The sequence below is a fragment of the Saccopteryx leptura genome, chromosome 11, assembly GCF_036850995.1.
Source record: "Saccopteryx leptura isolate mSacLep1 chromosome 11, mSacLep1_pri_phased_curated, whole genome shotgun sequence".
NCBI classification, from domain to species: domain Eukaryota; kingdom Metazoa; phylum Chordata; class Mammalia; order Chiroptera; family Emballonuridae; genus Saccopteryx; species Saccopteryx leptura.
In genome coordinates this window covers 61,230,572-61,248,150 of record NC_089513.1, presented here as the reverse complement: position 1 = coordinate 61,248,150, position 17,579 = coordinate 61,230,572, and the positions used below count along the sequence as shown (strand labels likewise).

The following is a 17,579-nucleotide window of genomic DNA, read 5'->3' as shown; positions in this document are numbered from 1 at the left end:
AAAATAAAAGAATAAAATTTAAAAAGAAGAAATTCTAGTTCTGACATTTTTCTGTTTTCTTCCAGCAGGTGGCATTGGATTACAAGTTCTAATTTTGTGACATTTCTGGGTTGACCTTGACTGAAATACTGCCGTCATACAGGCCTACAGGCACAATGATAGGTAGTGCCTGCTGTGAGGGCTTTAGGCCTATTATGAAGCAATGGCAATTTCCAGTCTCTAGGCATCTGCCCCACATCTCAATGGACCAGGGGACTAGACAGAGCATCTCTGTTCTTCTGGGGAAAGAGTGGTCCTGTAGAACTAGCTGTGGGGAATGTCTCTGCCACTCTTCTTATCACGCAAGGGGAGAAATGAGGGATCTGGGAGGGTGGGGGATGCCACACTTCATTTTTCTCTGTCTCTGTGCCTATGGTGCGCTGCCGGCAGACCACAGAAACACTGGCCATGAGCCCTCATTCTGCCACTGCTTTGGTTCAGTATCTCCCTAACTGCTTCCCAATCTCACTGCTCTATCCCACAGAACACCCAATCACTCTGGTTTCTCCCCTTTCTGGAGCCTCAGCAGACAAAAACCTAAATAGTCCAGGTTTCTCTCCTCTCTGGAGCCCACACTAAGTGCTTATCTTTTACCTCCCTTCCTATCCCCTCCCATCTTTAGTGGTTTCACTGCATGATCTTTTCAGGCAAGTCTGCAAGCCCAGCTAGGGTTCTTTCCCCACATTAAAGCTGTTCAATTTGTTGAAATTTCAAAGGGAGAGATCAAGGGTATCTCTCAAACCACCATTACTCTGATGTAATCTAGTGTAAGGCCAGGAGCCGCCATCGTGGCCATTCACATGCAGGTTCCCATTGGATTCGGGCAGACGATAAAGAAATGGCGGAGTCAGAGGATGGGGGGCCATCCTATTTATTGGTGTCTCACCAAGACAGGCAAACCACAAAAGAAGACAAGGGAAAAGCAGAAAACCAGCTCTTCCCATGAAGGGCCAGGGATCAGGGAAGCCCCTGCAATTGTGATAGCAGGAACTGTGTGTCCAAGCTCCTGGTCTGTCCCACTTTATAGTGTAGAAAACCAAAATCCCTTAATCCAATATACAAACAAGAAAGTCTCTGATACAAAGTCACTTATCCAAGGCATAATTGGATTCCTCATGAGAGTGCACCACCCAGATCATACAATCAGTCAAGGGTGTGGGGAAAAGCTTAGTCCCAAAACCAAACCTTAGGCTACAACGACCTGGCCTGCTTATAGCCTGTCCCCCACACCCAATATAAGTCACAAGCGAGCAAACATATATATCATATTTACAAACTTATTTGACCAACATCTAGCTATTGGTTTTCTAACCCCAATGGATTTCAATAGTATTTACTCTCAAACTAGGACAAATTTTGCTCCACCCACCCCCTCAAGGACTGCCTACCCTGGTACTAAATGGAGCTAGAAAGAAACAGGTCCCATGCTCTGTCCATTTAGCTAAGTTCCTTAGAGTGTCCTCCGCAAACAAGCTTGCAGGTTCAATTCCAGGTAAAGGCACATACGTGGGGCAAACAATGAATGCATAACTAGGTAGAACAACAAATGAATGCCCCCAATCAATCCAAAAAAAAAAATCACACACACAAAAAAGAAAAAGAATTAGGCTTCTACCAGAGGGGCCAAAATAGAAGAGACAGGAAATCACAAGTGTCACTCAGCAAAGATATGGAATATGTTGAACTCTCACATATTACTGGTGGGAGTATAAACTGGTAAAACTTTGGAAAACTGGCAGTAACTACCAAAGTGTAATAGATACAGTGGCCCTTCGTTGATCACAAGAGTTAGGTTCCAGAACCCCCCACGATAGGCAAAAACCCACGAAGTAGTGACCTTCTATTTATTTTGTTATTTATATATATTTTATGACTTTATAAACTCTCCCCACACTCTTATAAACCTTTCCCACACTATTATAAACACTTCGTATGCTCTTAAACACTTTATAAGTAATTAAAATAATATATAAAAATACCTATATACAGCAAATCCCACAATATAGCGAAAATTCCATGATATAAAATTAGACATATGCAATTTTAAAATCTACAATACAAAATTAGATATATACAATTTTAAAATCCGTGATACAGTGAGACCACACAAAGCAAACCGTGATATGGTGAGGGATGACTGTACTGTTATGGGCTGAACTGTGTCCCCCCAAATTCATGTTTAAGTCCTAACCCCCAATACCCCAGAATGTGACTGTATTTGGAGAAAGGCCCTTTAAAGGATACTAAGACTAAATAAGATTATGAGGGTAGGCCCTAATCAATATGTCCTTATGGCCCTGGCTGGCTGGCTCAGTGGTGGAGCATTGGCCTGGCATGTGGAAGTTTCAGGTTCAAGTCCTAGTCAGGGCACACAGGAGAAGTGATCATCTGCTTCTCCACCCCGCCCCCTTTACTCTCTTTCTCCCTCTCTCTCTCTCTCCCTCCCTCTCTCTCCTCCCCCAACCCCCACAGCCATGGCTCAGTTTGATCAAGCTGATCCCAAGCGCTAAGGATGGCTCCAGGGCCTTGCCTCAGGCGCTAATATAGCTTGGTTGCCAAGCAGTAAAACAGCAGCCCCAGATGAGCAGAGCATCACCCTGCATGCGGCCCCCTGAGGCCATTTATCCGCCCCCACCCCCCACCACTGCACTTCCAGAAGGGGCACCTCTTTCATTGGTGGTCAGTGAGAGGAGCACATTGACCATCTCATTAGCCAAAAGCAGGCCCATAGTTCCCATTGAAATACTGGTCAGTTTGTTGATTTAAATTTACTTGTTCTTTATTTTAAATATTGTATTTGTTCCCGTTTTGTTTTTTTAATTTAAAATAAGATATGTGCAGTGTGCATAGGGATTTGTTCATAGGCTTTTTTATAGTCCGGCCCTCCAATGGTCTGAGGGACAGTGAACTGGCCCCCTGTGTAAAAAGTTTGGGGACCCCTGCTCTAGGGAGTTTGCCAGGTGGATCCTGGTTGGGGCACATATGGGAGTCTGTTTCTGCCTCCCTGCCTCTCACCTTAATAAAAAGTAAATAAATAAAAATTAAAAACTATGTCCTTGTAAGAAAAAGAAATTAGAACACAAACATGTACAAAGGAAAACCATCTTCTACTGTTGGTTTCATATGGTCTATCTGCAAGCAGGGAGACAGGTTTCTACAGAAACCAACCCTGCCGCCTGACCTGTGGTGGCGCAGTGGATAAAGCGTCGACCTGGAAATGCTGAGGTCGGCAGTTCAAAACCCTGGGTTTGCCTGGTCAAGGCACATATGGGAGTTGATGCTTCCAGCTCCTCCCCCCCTTCTCTCTCTCTGTCTCTCCCTCTCCTCTCTAAAATGAATTTAAAAAAATTTTAAAAATTTAAAAAAAAATTGGCAGAAACCAACCCTGCCTAATCTGTGGTGGCGCAGCGGACAGAGCATTGACTGGAATGCTGAGGTCCCTGGTTCAAAACCCTGGATTTACCCTTGTCAAAGCACACACAACAAGCAATCAATGAACAACTCAAGTGAAGCAACTATGAGTTGATACTTCTCACTCCCCATCCCCTTCCTCTCTCTTTAAAATCAATAAATAAAATCTTTTTTAAAAAGAGACCCTAAAACTCAGTCTTCCACTCCTCTGTATTTATCTATATACACTTAACAGATTTATTTGCAACAGTGGTAAACTATATACTACCTAAATGCCTATCAATAAGTTAATAAATACATTATAGCGGTGTTTTTCAACCACTGGTCTGTTGGCTAGTGCCAGTCCACTAAAGAATTAACCACCAATGAAGATTACAGACTCAATGATCTCTGTTGAATGGATTCACTAATACTCAGAGTAACTGTCACTTATCAGCCAGCCTGTACCATAGATGAAAATAATACTAAAGCTGTCTTAGATAGTTTTGAAACTTGTAGGCTTATTTGATCCTTCTGCACCATGCAGAGCATCTACAAATCAAGTGCAATAGACAGAAAGCCTTAGGACACTGGCTTGTGGAGGCACAGTGGACAGAGTGATGACCTGGAATGCGGAAGTCACCAGTTCGAATCCCTGGGCTTGCCCAGTCAAGGCACATCTGACAAGCAAGCAATGAACAGCTGGAGTAAAGCAACTACTACCTCATTCCCCCACCTCCCGTAAAAATAAAAAAAGCCTTTGGACAAACTTAGGTATATAGTATTCAATGTATTGTACATGTGAAGTTCAGAAATCAAGCACTAGCATGTACTGTGTTACACTATCGTGCGTGCAAATAAAGATAAAACTTTATTCATTGCATATTTCCATTTCCAGCCAGCAGAGGTAGTGTAGGCCAGTGGTTCTCAACCTTTCTAATGCCATGACCCCACAATACAGTTCCTCATGTCGCAGTGACCCCAAACCAAAAAATAATTTTGGTGGCTACTTCATAACTGTAATTTTGCTAGTTATAATTCGGAATGTAAATACCTGATATGCATTATGTATTTTCCAGTGGCTTTAGGCGACCCACAGGTTGAGAACCGCTGGTGTAGGCTCTAACTCCCACTGTGGGGAAAACAGCTGCGTTAGGCTTGCTTACAGGTTTACCGGCTGTAAGCTCTTGGTGCAATTAGTACAGGAGTATGTGACAGCACTATTGTAAGGGGGCAATGAGAGGAGATAGTGCCTGCCACTGAGAGGTGCGCTGGTTTCCTGATCCCTTGCCCTCCACTGTGAAAAGTAGGTTTTCCGTCCCCTCCGTATTTTTTCCTTTACTTTCCTCTTTTGGCTTGCCTGTCTTTGTGAACCTCCAATAAATTGGAATGGCCCACCGCCCTCCGGCCCTACAGTTTCTTTACTGTCTGCCCAAATTCAATGTGCATCTGCATGGCCACTGGCCTCACGCACCCTCTTTCTTTTTTTCACACTTGCACAAATAATGTTCAAACTTATTATATAGTGTTCAATGTATCATGCGTATGGCATTCAGAAACCAAGGAACCCCTTGCACCACAGTGCATTATTATATGCAGTATGATCAAACTTTGAGTTGTTGCTTTGTTTCCATTTTGGCCTCCCTCTCTCAGTAGTACATTTTTTTCACGTTTGCACAAGCAGTCATGCATGTACTAGTTTGGTCAGAACATGTCCATATTGTTTGCAAATTACTATGTTTTAGTGTCATTGTGCTGTTAATTTTAAACAACAAAACATTTAAACCTTCAAAATCAAAAACAATTGTCAAAATTAAAGCAGAATGACACTGAAAGAAAACGAAGTACTAGTGCTTCAAGTTTAAAAGAAACAGTGAAAAAGGAATGTGCTGAAGGTGAAACAGAAACCGAGAAAAGGAAATTGTTAGGCAGCATGATTAGAAGTATTTAAAAGTTGGTGTCACTGTAGCTTCTGATAGTCATAATTCTCACCAGGGCCCTTGTGTGTAGTATGTTCTGAGACTCTGTCAAATAATGCCCTGAAACCTTCCAACCTTATTTGTCATTTCCATTCCAAACAGTGATCTTTCTTCCCCCTTTCTTTTCCAAGTGAGAGGAGGGGAGATATAAAGACAGATTCTCACATGTGCCCGGTTGGAATCCACCTGGCAACCCCCATCTAGGGCCCATGCTCTGCCCATCTCTGCCATGCTTGTAAGTAAGCTATTTTTAGCACCTAAGGTGGAGACTCAAAGGAGCCATCCTCAGTGCAGTGACTGATGCCTGCAGGGGAGGGGGGGAAAATAGAAATAGAGAGAAGGGGGATGGTCGCTTCTCCTGTGTGCCCAGACCCACAATGCAACCCAGGACTTCCACATGCCTGGTCTATACTCTACCACTGAGCCAACTGGCCAGGGCCCCCAGTGTAATGATCTTAATGAGAAGCCACTGGCTTTTTTGAAAGATTACAACCAAATGAAAAGTTAGAAAATTCAAATGAAAATGATGGCTAAGGACAAATCACTGCTTCAATTGTCTTATTTAGCTGCCCTGTGAATATCAAAAACAAAAAGACCTGTTCACTGCTGGTCAAGAATTAGTAAAGCCTTGCATCTTAGGTATCACTTGGGAAATTTTGGGCCCTCAAGCCACTCAAAAACTTGAGGCTATACTACTTTCTAAGAATTGTTCATATGGCCAACAATACTGAAGAACAAATTGTAGAGGGGATAAAGAAATCAAAATGTTTTGCCATTCAACTTGATGAACCAAGTGACAGGAGTAACCATGTATTCTACTTTGCTTCATGAGGTATACTGACAATCAAGACTTTAGGGAAGAGCCTGACCAGGCAGTAGTGCAGTGGATTGAGTGTCGGACTGGGACACAGAGGACTCAGGTTCGAAACTATGAGGTTGCTGGCTTGAATGCAGGCTCACCAGCTTGAGCATGGGGTCGCTGGCTTGAGTCCAAACGTTGCTGGTTTGAAGCTCAAGGTCACTGGCTTGAGCAAGGGGTCACTCGCTTTGCTGGAGCCCCCTCAGTCAAGGCACATGAGAAGCAAGCAACGAACAACCAAGGTGCTGCAACAAAGAACTGATGCTTCTCATCTCTCTCCCTTCCTGTCTCTGTCACAAAAAATAAAAAATAAAATAAATAAGATGGATGCACTGAAAAAGAAACTTGTTCTTTGGAAAAGTTGTATACAGGAAGAAGATGTAGAAATGTTTCCACTTTCCAAGATTTTTTGATTGCTGCAGACATCAATTGGAAATTCATATTTAATATAATAAGTCAACTTTTAAAAGTGTTATCGGCCCTGGCCAGTTGGCTCACTGGCAGAGCATCCGCCCGGCATGTGGATGACCTGGGTTCAATTCCTGGTCAGGACACACAGGAGAAGCGACCATCTGCTTCTCCATCCTTCCCCTTCACCCTTCTCTCTCTCTTCTCCTCTCCTGTAGCCATGGCTCGATTGGTTCAAGCGCATCAGCCTGGGTACTGAGGATGGTTCCATGGAGCCTCCGCTTCAGGTGATATTAAAAATAAAAAAATTTAAAAAGCTCGGTTGCAAGCACAGCCCCAGATGGGCAGAGTATCGGCCCCAGACAGGCTTGCCTGGTGGATCCTGGTTGGGGTCTCTATATTCCCTCAGCTCAGTTGGGGGAAAAAAGAAAAACACATTTAAGAGTGTTAGTTCAAAACTTTGACCATTATTACCATGAGAATGAGGATCCCCATAGAGGTAACCTCTGGATCAATAACCCATACATGGAAGGTATCGACTCTTGCTTCCTTAATCACTGTGAAAAGAAAAACAGGTAGATTTGTCTTTTGATGTCACTCTGGTGTCCAAACAAAAAGCAATCATTGTCACAATTCTGGATATCACTGAAGAATATCCATCTCTTAGTTGCAAAGTGTAATTTTTTGTGTGTGTATTTTTCTGAAGTGAGAAGCAGGGAGGCAGAGAGACAGACTCCCGTATATACCCAACCCACCCAGCAAGCCCAACAGGGGGCAATGCTCTGCCCATCTGGGGCATTGCTCCACTGCAATTGGAGCCATTCTAGCATCTGAGGTAGAGACCATGGAGCCATCCTCAGCACCCAGGCCAACTTTGCTCCAATGGAGCCTTGGCTGCGGGAGGGGAAGAGAAAGATAGAGAGAAAGGAGAGGGGGAAGGGTGGAGAAGAAAATGGGAGCTTCTCCTTGTGCCCTGGCCAGGAATCGAACCTGGGACTTCTACATGCCAGGCCAACACTCTACCGCTGAACTAGCCCGCCAGGGCTATACAAAGTGTAAATTTTTAATAGTATTTACTACTACCTACTCGCATGAGAAGACATTTTGGCCCCATCATTAATAAAAACCAACCAGAGAAACCAAATAGATGTCAATGCAGCACTTCATCTCTCAGAAACAGAACTGCAGCCTGTGTTATCAAGTATTCTTGCAAATCTTGCAACAGCAAATTTCGTACTAGGTTTACTTGAATTAAATACTGCTCTGTAGAAATTCTAGTTGTATTCTATTAAAAACATAATTTTTTACTATTCATCTGGTTATTTTAGAGAATTTTTATTTTATAGTATTATAATTAAAAGATAATGCACAAAATACTAATGATTTTTATTTTTGCCCTAGCAGTTCCCAAAATAATTCTTTTTTTTTTTTTTTTCTGAAGCTGGAAACGGGGAGAGACAGACAGACTCCCGCATGCGCCCGACCGGGATCCACCCGGCATGCCCACCAGGGGCGACGCTCTGCCCACCAGGGGGCGATGCTCTGCCCCTCCAGGGGGTCGCTCTGCCGCGACCAGAGCCACTCTAGCACCTGGGGCAGAGGCCAAGGAGCCATCCCCAGCGCCCGGGCCATCTTTGCTCCGATGGAGCCTTGGCTGCGGGAGGGGAAGAGAGAGACAGAGAGGAAGGGGGGGGGGAGAAGCAAATGGGCGCGCTTCTCCTATGTGCCCTGGCCGGGAATCGAACCCGGGTCCCCCGCACACCAGGCCGATGCTCTACCACTGAGCCAACCGGTCAGGGCCAATAATTCTTATTTTTACCGGTCCCCAAGCCGGTAAAAGGTTGAAAACCACTGTGTTATAGTATATCCCATAATGGAATACTACTGAACAATGAAAATGGAGTTATAGCTACACTCAACACAAAATCTCACAAACAATATTAAGTCACAGAAACCAAACGCAGAAGAGTACATAGTGTATCATCCCATTTATACAAGGTCCATATCAGGTAAAATTAATAATGTTAAAAATCAGCAGACTCCTGGCCCTGGTTGGTTGGCTTAGTGGTAGAGCGTCAGCCTGGCATGTTTAAGTCCTGGGTTTGATTCTGGATCAGGGCACACAGGAGAAGTGACCATTTGCTTCTCCACCTCTCCTTCTCTCTCTCTCTTTTCCCCTCCTTCAGCCATGGCTCAAGCAGTTTGAGCGAGTTGGCCCTGGGTGCTGAGGATGGCTCCATGGCCTCCACCTCAGGCTGAAATGGTATTGCCCCCTAGTGGGCTTGCCAGGTGGACCCCAGCCAGGGCACATGCAGAAGTGTCATTGCCTCTCTGCCTCTCAAATAATAACAATAAATATCAGCAGACTCATTACCCTGGGAGGAGGGCATGATAACGACTTGAAGGAAGCACAAGGGGGCTTCTAATTTTATGGAAATTTTTCCAGTTCATTTATTTGTGCACTTTTTGTATGTATGTTCTACTTCGAAGTTTACTTACCTGACCTGTGATGGAGCAGTGGATAAAAGTGTCGACCTGGAATGCTGAGGTCCTCAATTCAAAACCCCAGGTTTGCCTGGTCAAGGCACAGACGAGAAGCAACTACCACGAGCTGATGCTTCCCACTCCTGCCCCCTCCCTTTCTCTCTTTCTCCTCTCTAAAATCAATAAAGAAAATCTTGAAAAAAAAGTTTACTAAGCTACAGAAATGACAAATTACTTAAAAATAAGAGCAACATTCCACTTATCCAGTGTCACCATGGCAAATAAACCTTATTCTAAAACTAGATTTATCAGGTTCTTTACCTACTGCCATTAAATGTTTGAAAAACATAACTAGCAAAAAAAAATAGTCTCATGATCTCCAAGAGATAACCCACTGTTCATCACTGAGTGTTTATTAAGACTTAATTTATTCATTTGGGGGGGGGGGGCAGGAAGCATCAACTCCCATATGTGCCTTGACCAGACAAGCCAAGGATTTTGAGCCGGCGTCCTCAGTAATCCAGGTCAATGCTTTAGCTACTGCGCCACCACAGGTCAGGCCCTGAGTGTTTATGAATAAAGTTCCACAAGTCAAAGGATCTGAGAGTGTCCAGTCCCCTTCCCAGTTAAATTCTCACACCATATATTTTATTCAATGTCATTAAAGGAAGGTATTGCCTGACCAGGCTGTGGCACAGTGGATAGAGCGTCGGACTGGGATGCGGAGGACCCGGGTTCGAGACCCCGAGGTCACCAGCTTGAGTACAGGCTCATCTGGATCGAGCAAGGTGTCACTTGGTCTGCTGTAGCCCCCCGGTCAAGGCACATATGAGAAAGCAATCAATGAACAACTAAGGTGCCACAAGGAAGAATTGATGCTTCTCATCTTTCTCCATTACTGTCTGTCTGTCCCTATCTGTCTCTCTGACTCTCTCTGTCTCTGTCACAATAAAAATAAAAGGAAAAAAAAAGAGTTTTTTTTAAAAAAAGGAAGGTATTAAGGTAAATAACCAGTTAACACCTTAGTCTTCCTCTAGGTAGTGAATCTATTTTTTTTACTTCTGTATCTTCCTAGCTTTTTCTCCCCTAAGAACTGACAGACTTAATAATCAACAAAAGAGAAATGTCATTTAAATAAAAGTAGTAAGAGAAAGACACATTTTTTTTATAACCAGTCAAATGCTAAGGCCTTTAGGGCAATCATGAATAATCAAAAAGACAGGATGGTGATTCAGAAAGAACACTGAGCTATGTTTCAACAGAACTAGTGCTGGGCTTCTAGAAATACAGAAATGGCTACCCTCTAAGTCTACACAGTTGCTGTGTGCATTAAATAAAACCCTATGTAAATTATTAAGCACTACACAAATATTAAAAGCATTTAAAGATCAATATTGCATAGGGAGATTTCTACAAAACAGTAATGATCTTTTTTAAAAAATGTACTTACTGATTTCAGAGAGAGAAAAAGAAATCAGTTTTGTTATTACACCTATCTAAGCATCCACTGGTGGACTCCTGCATGCATCCTAACTGGCGATCGAACCCACAGCCCTGGCGCTTCAGGAGGACACTCCACCTCATCAGGGCAAAACACTAATTTAACAACCATCACTGAATGGCACAGGTCAGAGGACTTAAGAGTAGCTCTACATCTGCGGGCTGACCCAGATGACCCGAATCCTCAGATCTGTCGGTGCACCAAGAATTATTGGCAGACTGACTAAATACCACATATATCATAAGAACATTTTTCATAAAATCTATGTTGTCATGATCGGGTTTTTTAAAGGTTAACACATGGCTTTGCCATGTATTCTCAAATAAAACTAAAAGGTTTGTCAAATGGAAATAAAACTTTTAAATTAAAATTGCATACAAAGACTGGAGACCAATGATGAAAATCTTTACTTACAATGTACCGTATTTTTTGCTCCATAAGACGCACCTAGACCCTGGCCAGCTAGCTCAGCAGTAGTGCATCAGCCTGGCGTGTGGAAGTCCTGGATTTGATTCCTGGCCAGGGCACACAGAAGCACCCATTTGCTTCTCCACCCCTCCCCCTCTCCTTTCTCTCTCTCTCTCTCTCTCTCTCTCTTCCCCTCCCGCAGCCACAGCTCCATTGGAGCAAAGTTGGCCCGGGAGCTGAGGATGGCTCCATGGCCTCTGCCTCAGGCATTAGAATCGCTCAGGTTGCAGGAGAGCAACGCCCCAGATGGGCAGAGCATCGCCCCCTGGTGGGCATGCTGGGTGGATCCCAGTCAGGTGCATGCGGGAGTCACCTGACCATAAGACACACCTAGGGTTTTAAGGAGGAAAATAAGAAAAAAATATTCTGACCCAAATGGTATTAAAATATTTAATAAAATACTGTATTTTATGCTCCATAAGATGCATGGGCATTTTCCTTTCCACTTGGTGGGGGGGGGGGGGGGGGGGGGGCGTCTTATGGAGCAAAAAATATGGTAATTTTTTAAATTTAGAAAAAAAATTCAATTACTATTTACATTCAATACTATTCTGCATTACTTTCAGACATACTACAGTGTAATTTAAAGGAGTCCTGAAACAAGCTGGATAACTAACTCCAGGAAAACCAGTAGTATGAAGCAAGCCATCTTTATTTGAAAGCACAAGGGAGAACAGAGAAGCTCCTTCATTGTATCTGGCAACAGTCACACAAGTGCATGAGAGCCATGCAATGTTACAGAAATCCTACCACTGCCCAGGTGTGGAGGCCTCCTTTAATATGCTTCCTCGATTTTCTCTGTACTTACATAAAGCAGTACTAGGTAACTAGGAAATGGACAACAGAATCAGTCAAACTGATCTCCAAAGCAGTGATGACATCACCAAAACAGAGTCAGCAAGGCTTGAGGTCTCCTGCATTAAGTACTGCATCTTCAGGCAAATGAACAAGGTCAATATTGTATGTCACCACTGGAACCAATAAACAAGCTCTCTTCCTTCCCCAAAGAGACATTTTGCAAGTAGCTATTCTTAACTTTGATTTTGAAATCACAGTCTAGAGTATGAAAACTGAAACTAATCAGAAACAGTGCTTAAAAAGCCTGTTCAGATTTCACAAGCCACATCACTTTTAACATAATCACCATTAAGAAGTTTTAAAACATAAATGCAAACTATTTTTATGTGTTTAACACATATGTGGGAAAGAAAAAGAATATAGACGATGTGAGAGTAAATAACCGAAGATATATAGACATATTGCAGAATGTCGCTGCAGAAAACTGCAGAAAAGCATAGAGATCTATAAGATGGCATTAATAGATAAGTGTTTGATAACACAAAGGAATGGATGCCTGAGAATACAATAGCAATGTTACATGAGAAATAAGAGTCAGCAGAAAATCAGTAGCTGCAAAATGGCGTGAAAGGGAACAGTTAATTTTTAGAGCTTCAGTCACCTTCAGAGAATGGCATCAGTACCAAGGGGAACTACTCTTCAGTCTTCCTCAGGAGGACTTCTCTCTCTCCTTACTTCCCTGGGAAGACCTTGCCTAAAACCTCAAATCTTTCTTAAACATATATGTTAAATTATACATGAGAATATTAGGCAATTTATCACAAGAATAATGGCAAATATATCAAATTGTCAAATCTCAGAAAGAAGTAGTACATAAGACAATTGTCACATATGTGTGTTCTGGGTTTGCTACATCTTTGCACAGAAAGGCTAATGTAAAAATAAAGGCAAAACTGTTATTAGTACTGATCCTTTGGAGATTAATTCAAAGCTAATTAAATAACCAAAAACCTTTTTGTGTATGTGTGACAGAGACAGAGAGAGAGAGAGACAGAGAAAGAGACAGAGAGGGACAGAGAGCCAGGAAGGGAAAGACATCAGAAGCATCAATTCTTTGTTGCAGCTCCTTAGTTGTTCAGTGATTGCTTTCTCATATGTGCCTTGACTGGGGGTGGGGGTGCCTACAGCAGAGCGAGTGATCCCTTGCTCAAGACAGCAATTTTGGGCTCATGGCAGCAACCTTGGGCTTCAGAAAGCCAACAACCTTTTAGGCTCAAGCCAGTGACCATGGAGTCGTGTCTATTATCCCACACTCAAGCCAGTGACCCCACAACTCAGGCCGATGAGCCCACGCTCAAGCCGAGGACCTGGGTCCTCTGCATCCCAGTCCAACACTCTATACCACGCCGCTGCCTGGTCAGGTCCAAAAACCTTTTTGCTTCACTTGGCTGTGGGCTCAGGAATTGAATTCAAAGACATACTTTAATATAAAGCAATTTTCTTTGATTACAGGATTTGGCACAAAAATAAAATAAAAATATTGCCCCAAGTGGTTACTAACAATTAGCTGGAGTGATACACTAAAAAAAACAAACAAAGAAAAACTTTTTTTTGAGTGCCTTCTCCTCCATTCCACCCTTCTGTTTGTATCCTCGTGTATTTCACCATAAACGCAAACTCAGGTCCCCTTTTAAAGAAGAGGGAACCAGAACAGTTGTGGGAGATGGGTGGCATAGGTTTTCTCTAGCATGACACTGGTACTGTGACTGATATGCACTACATTAACTGTCTACTGAGGGGACAAAATCCAGAATGCCAAATGTGCCTTTTTCAAAGAGCACTGTAACAGCTAGCATTCGCAGCGTTAAACGGCAGGACGTGAACTCCCTCCGTCTCAACAAGAAAATGCCACTAGAGCAAAAGGAGAAACAGGTTGATTGCTGAAGTTTACTCTTGGGAAGACAGGATCAATTAAAAACTGCAATATTCTCTTCCATACTCTCCTCAAGAGCAAACCACACAAACATTGTTAAAATGAACAAAGCCTTCAAGTTAGCCAGAACACTAAACTAGATTACTATGGGTTCACTTGCAGAGATGAGAAACTCCTCTTCCTAAAAGTCTCACGTGCTACTGCCAAGTCATTCGCCAAGAGAATGCCTGGCCATGATCACTCACATTATTAAATTCCTTGAGGACAGGAAAAATGCCTGTCTACCTGAGTCAATATCCAGCAATGCCTGATACATAGTAGATACTCAAAACATTTAATGAATGAATGAAAAGGTGTTTATCATTACTGTCCTTTAAACTTCCATATTACTTAAGGCTATCATACTTATTACTCACTTAAATATATTAGGTTAGGTAGCAAAGTTTAAAAAAAGGAGAAATTAGAGCCCTGGCCAGTTGTCTCAGTAGTAGAACGTCAGCCTGGATTTTGGATGTCTGGGGTTCAATTCCTAGTCAGGGCACACAGGAGAGGCAACCATCTGCTTCTCCACTCCTCCTCCTCCTCTCTCTTTCTCTCTACCTCCTGCAACTATGGCTCAATTGGTCCGAGGGAGTGAGGATGGCTTCATGGCCTCCGCCTCAGGTGCTAAAAATAGCTCAGTTGCCCTTGGAGCAAGGAGCAACAAGATGTCCCCTGATGGGCAGAGCAGCACCTCATAGGGGGGGCTTGCCAGGTGGATCCCGGCCAAGGTGCATGCAGGAGTCTGTCTCTCTGCCTCCCCACTTCTCATTTAATAAGAAAAGAAAAAGACATTACAATACAACAGAGTTGTGAGTATATGCTTTAGCTTGTACAGTATATTCAGAAGTACTCACAACTCAATTTCCAGTTCATAGACTCAAATCTGAACAAACTCTCCCAAGTCTGAAGAGATACACTAACAGAAGATTATTATTCCATGGATGAGAAGTCCTACAGCTAAAAAACTGCCTACATCACAAGGAAGAGCCTATTCTTTTGGAACCCAAAGAGAAGATACAGTATTTTCTTGTTTTGTTTTTTTATTTTTACTTATTGATTTTAGTGAGAGAGGAAGGCAAGGAGAAAGAGAGACAGGAATATCGATCTGTTCCTGTATGTGTCCTGACTGGGAATCAAACCGGCAACCCATGCGCTTCAGGACAATGCTGTAACCAACCGAGCTATCCAGCCAGGACAAGATAGAGTATTTTTGTTTGTTTTTTTATTTATAGCAAACTTTATTTTCATTGATAATTCACTTAACATAATTCAAAATAGGTCTATGCTCTAAGATGAGCAAAAGAATAGATATCCTAAATCTAAGAGATTTTTTTTCCACACTGTTCCTCTAAAATAGGATTGTGGGGGTTCAGGATCCCCAATACAGATACTAACATTTTACCCCTTGAGACTTTATGTAAAGACACAGAAAGAAAGAACTAACATTGATATATAGGAATCTAGTTATATGAGGGTATTATAAAAAGCTCTTATAGTCTACCCACCTCTTATAGTGTTGTAATAACAACTGATACTTTTCTCTGCAAACTTTAGTATCTTTCTTTTTTAAGTAAAATGTCAGTATAACGTGTGAAAATGCTGCATTTATTTCTCTTAATATTCTAAAAATTGTTGAAGTTTTAAAATTCTTCATGAATCCAAGCTGGGTCATGACTATGACTGATGGGGTCTGTTGAACACACTAATTCCAACTTTGGTGACCATCAGCAAACTGGCACCTGCAATTAAGCCCGCAGGCATAAATTTTCCAGAGTGGTAGAATCTCATTCCCATAATGCCAGCCAGGGTTCCAGATGTAACTAGGAAAACCCAAATGTTCTTCGGGTCCTGAGACAGCTGATAAGCACCCAGGCCTGCAAAACTACCAAAGAGGAGCCCAGTAACCAGGGATGGGACACTACCTGCTTTTGCATAGGCAATGATCCCACCAGGGGCAACCAGTGCTGCATAGCCAAAGCCAATCCAATGTAAAGGCACTAGTGGGCCGGAGTCCTTCTGCATTGCTCTTTCTCACTCTGTCCAGACAGTACCTACACCAGGTGGGTGCCTGCAGAGGAGGGGCCGAACCAATTTCCCAGAGATCCGCCAAGATACAGTATTTTTAACAGGAAAGAACTAATTGGCTGGACACTATGTAACGTTTTAAGATAGGATGAAGCCTTGGCCAGTGAGCTGCTTTGGTTGGAGCATCATCCCAACACCAAAGGTTGGGGGTTCAATCCCTGGTCAGAGCATATACAAGAAACAAGCAATGAATGCATAAATTAAAAGTGGAACAACAAATTGATGTTTCGTTTTCTCTCCCTTCCTCTCTCTAAATATCAGTAATTTTAAAACGTTAAAAAAAGATTGAGCCTGACCAGGCGGTGGAGCAGTAGATAGAGCATTGGACTGGGATGCAGAGGACCCAGGTTAGAGACCCCGAGGTCACTCCGCCAGCTTGAGCGTGGGCTCATCTGGTTTGAGCAAAAGCCCACCAGTTTGAATCCAAGGTCGCTGGCAACAGCAAGGGGTTACTCGGTCTGCTGAAGGCCCATGGTCAAGGCACATATGAGAAAGCAATCAATGAACAACTAAGGTGTTGCAACACGCAACGAAAAACTAATAATTGATGCTTCTCATCTCTCTCCGTTCCTGTCTGTCCCTGTCTATCCCTCTCCCTGACTCACTCTCTGTCTCTGTAAAATAAATAAATAAATAAATAAATAAATAAATAAATAAATAAAATAAAATAAAAAAGATTGACATGGCAAGAGTGCCAGGCCTACCTCATTTGACAAAAGATTTAGGTAACAAAAATCTTCAAACCTCAATTAAGTACTCTGCTAGAATTCTAGAGCTCCTAATTTACTGGCATTACACTACAAGAAGATGTTTTAAAAGGCTACCAAAAAAGGAGTATCTTATGGCTTTAAGGTAGAAGCAATGTTACCTACCAAAGGAGGCTTTCAAATGACATCACTATAATAGAAAAGAGGCGGAGGGAAAGAGGCAGATACCGGGTGGCATGAGATAAATCACAAGCTTCCGGAGCATCTGCAAGCACTACAATCCACAGACTGAGTACAGTGCTGGAGTACCTGGTCTGATTGCTCCCTAAACTTATCAGCTGTGTGACTTCAACCTCTCTGTTCTCTGATTTCCCCATCCACAAACGGGCACAATAATGGTACTTCATAACGCTTGTTCGGAGAATTAAATATAATTTGTGCAAAGGTCTGGCCACGCTGCCCAGCATACTGCAAGTGCTCAAACGTTTGCTATTACTCTCTCAATTTTCCCACTTTTAGGAACCATTATGCAGTAAGAGGCCCCCGACGCGGTTGGAATTCAAACACAGCTCTACAGCCAACCACCAGTAAGTTTGGAAACGTCTTTCAGAATTTCCCATAACATGTTTATGATAAAAAGTTCCTTGCCTCCCAGAGCCAGAGGCGTGTCACATGCATACAAGTGTTTGAGGAGAGCTCAGTGCATGTGACCTGACGCACCGCCTAGATTCAGTTGCCATCCGGGAACATCTCGCACTACAAGGGTCAGGCTGTTCAACTGAAGAGACAGATGGGAACGCGGCTCAGACCGATGCCCGCACGGACGGTGACGCCTGGGTCGCGTCCCTCCACAGGGTAACTGAGGACCAGCTCCGACAAAGCCCGG

General features: G+C 43.0%; 1 protein-coding gene and 1 pseudogene across 1 annotated transcript in view; both read right to left on the bottom strand.

Annotated features, from left to right (window-relative positions):
- The window catches only part of RAB7A (RAB7A, member RAS oncogene family), a 77,453-nt gene that overhangs the window by 59,338 nt on the left and 536 nt on the right, over positions 1-17,579 (bottom strand). The window lies entirely within an intron of this gene.
- Positions 15,490-16,007, bottom strand: LOC136383069 (transmembrane protein 14C pseudogene; annotated as a pseudogene).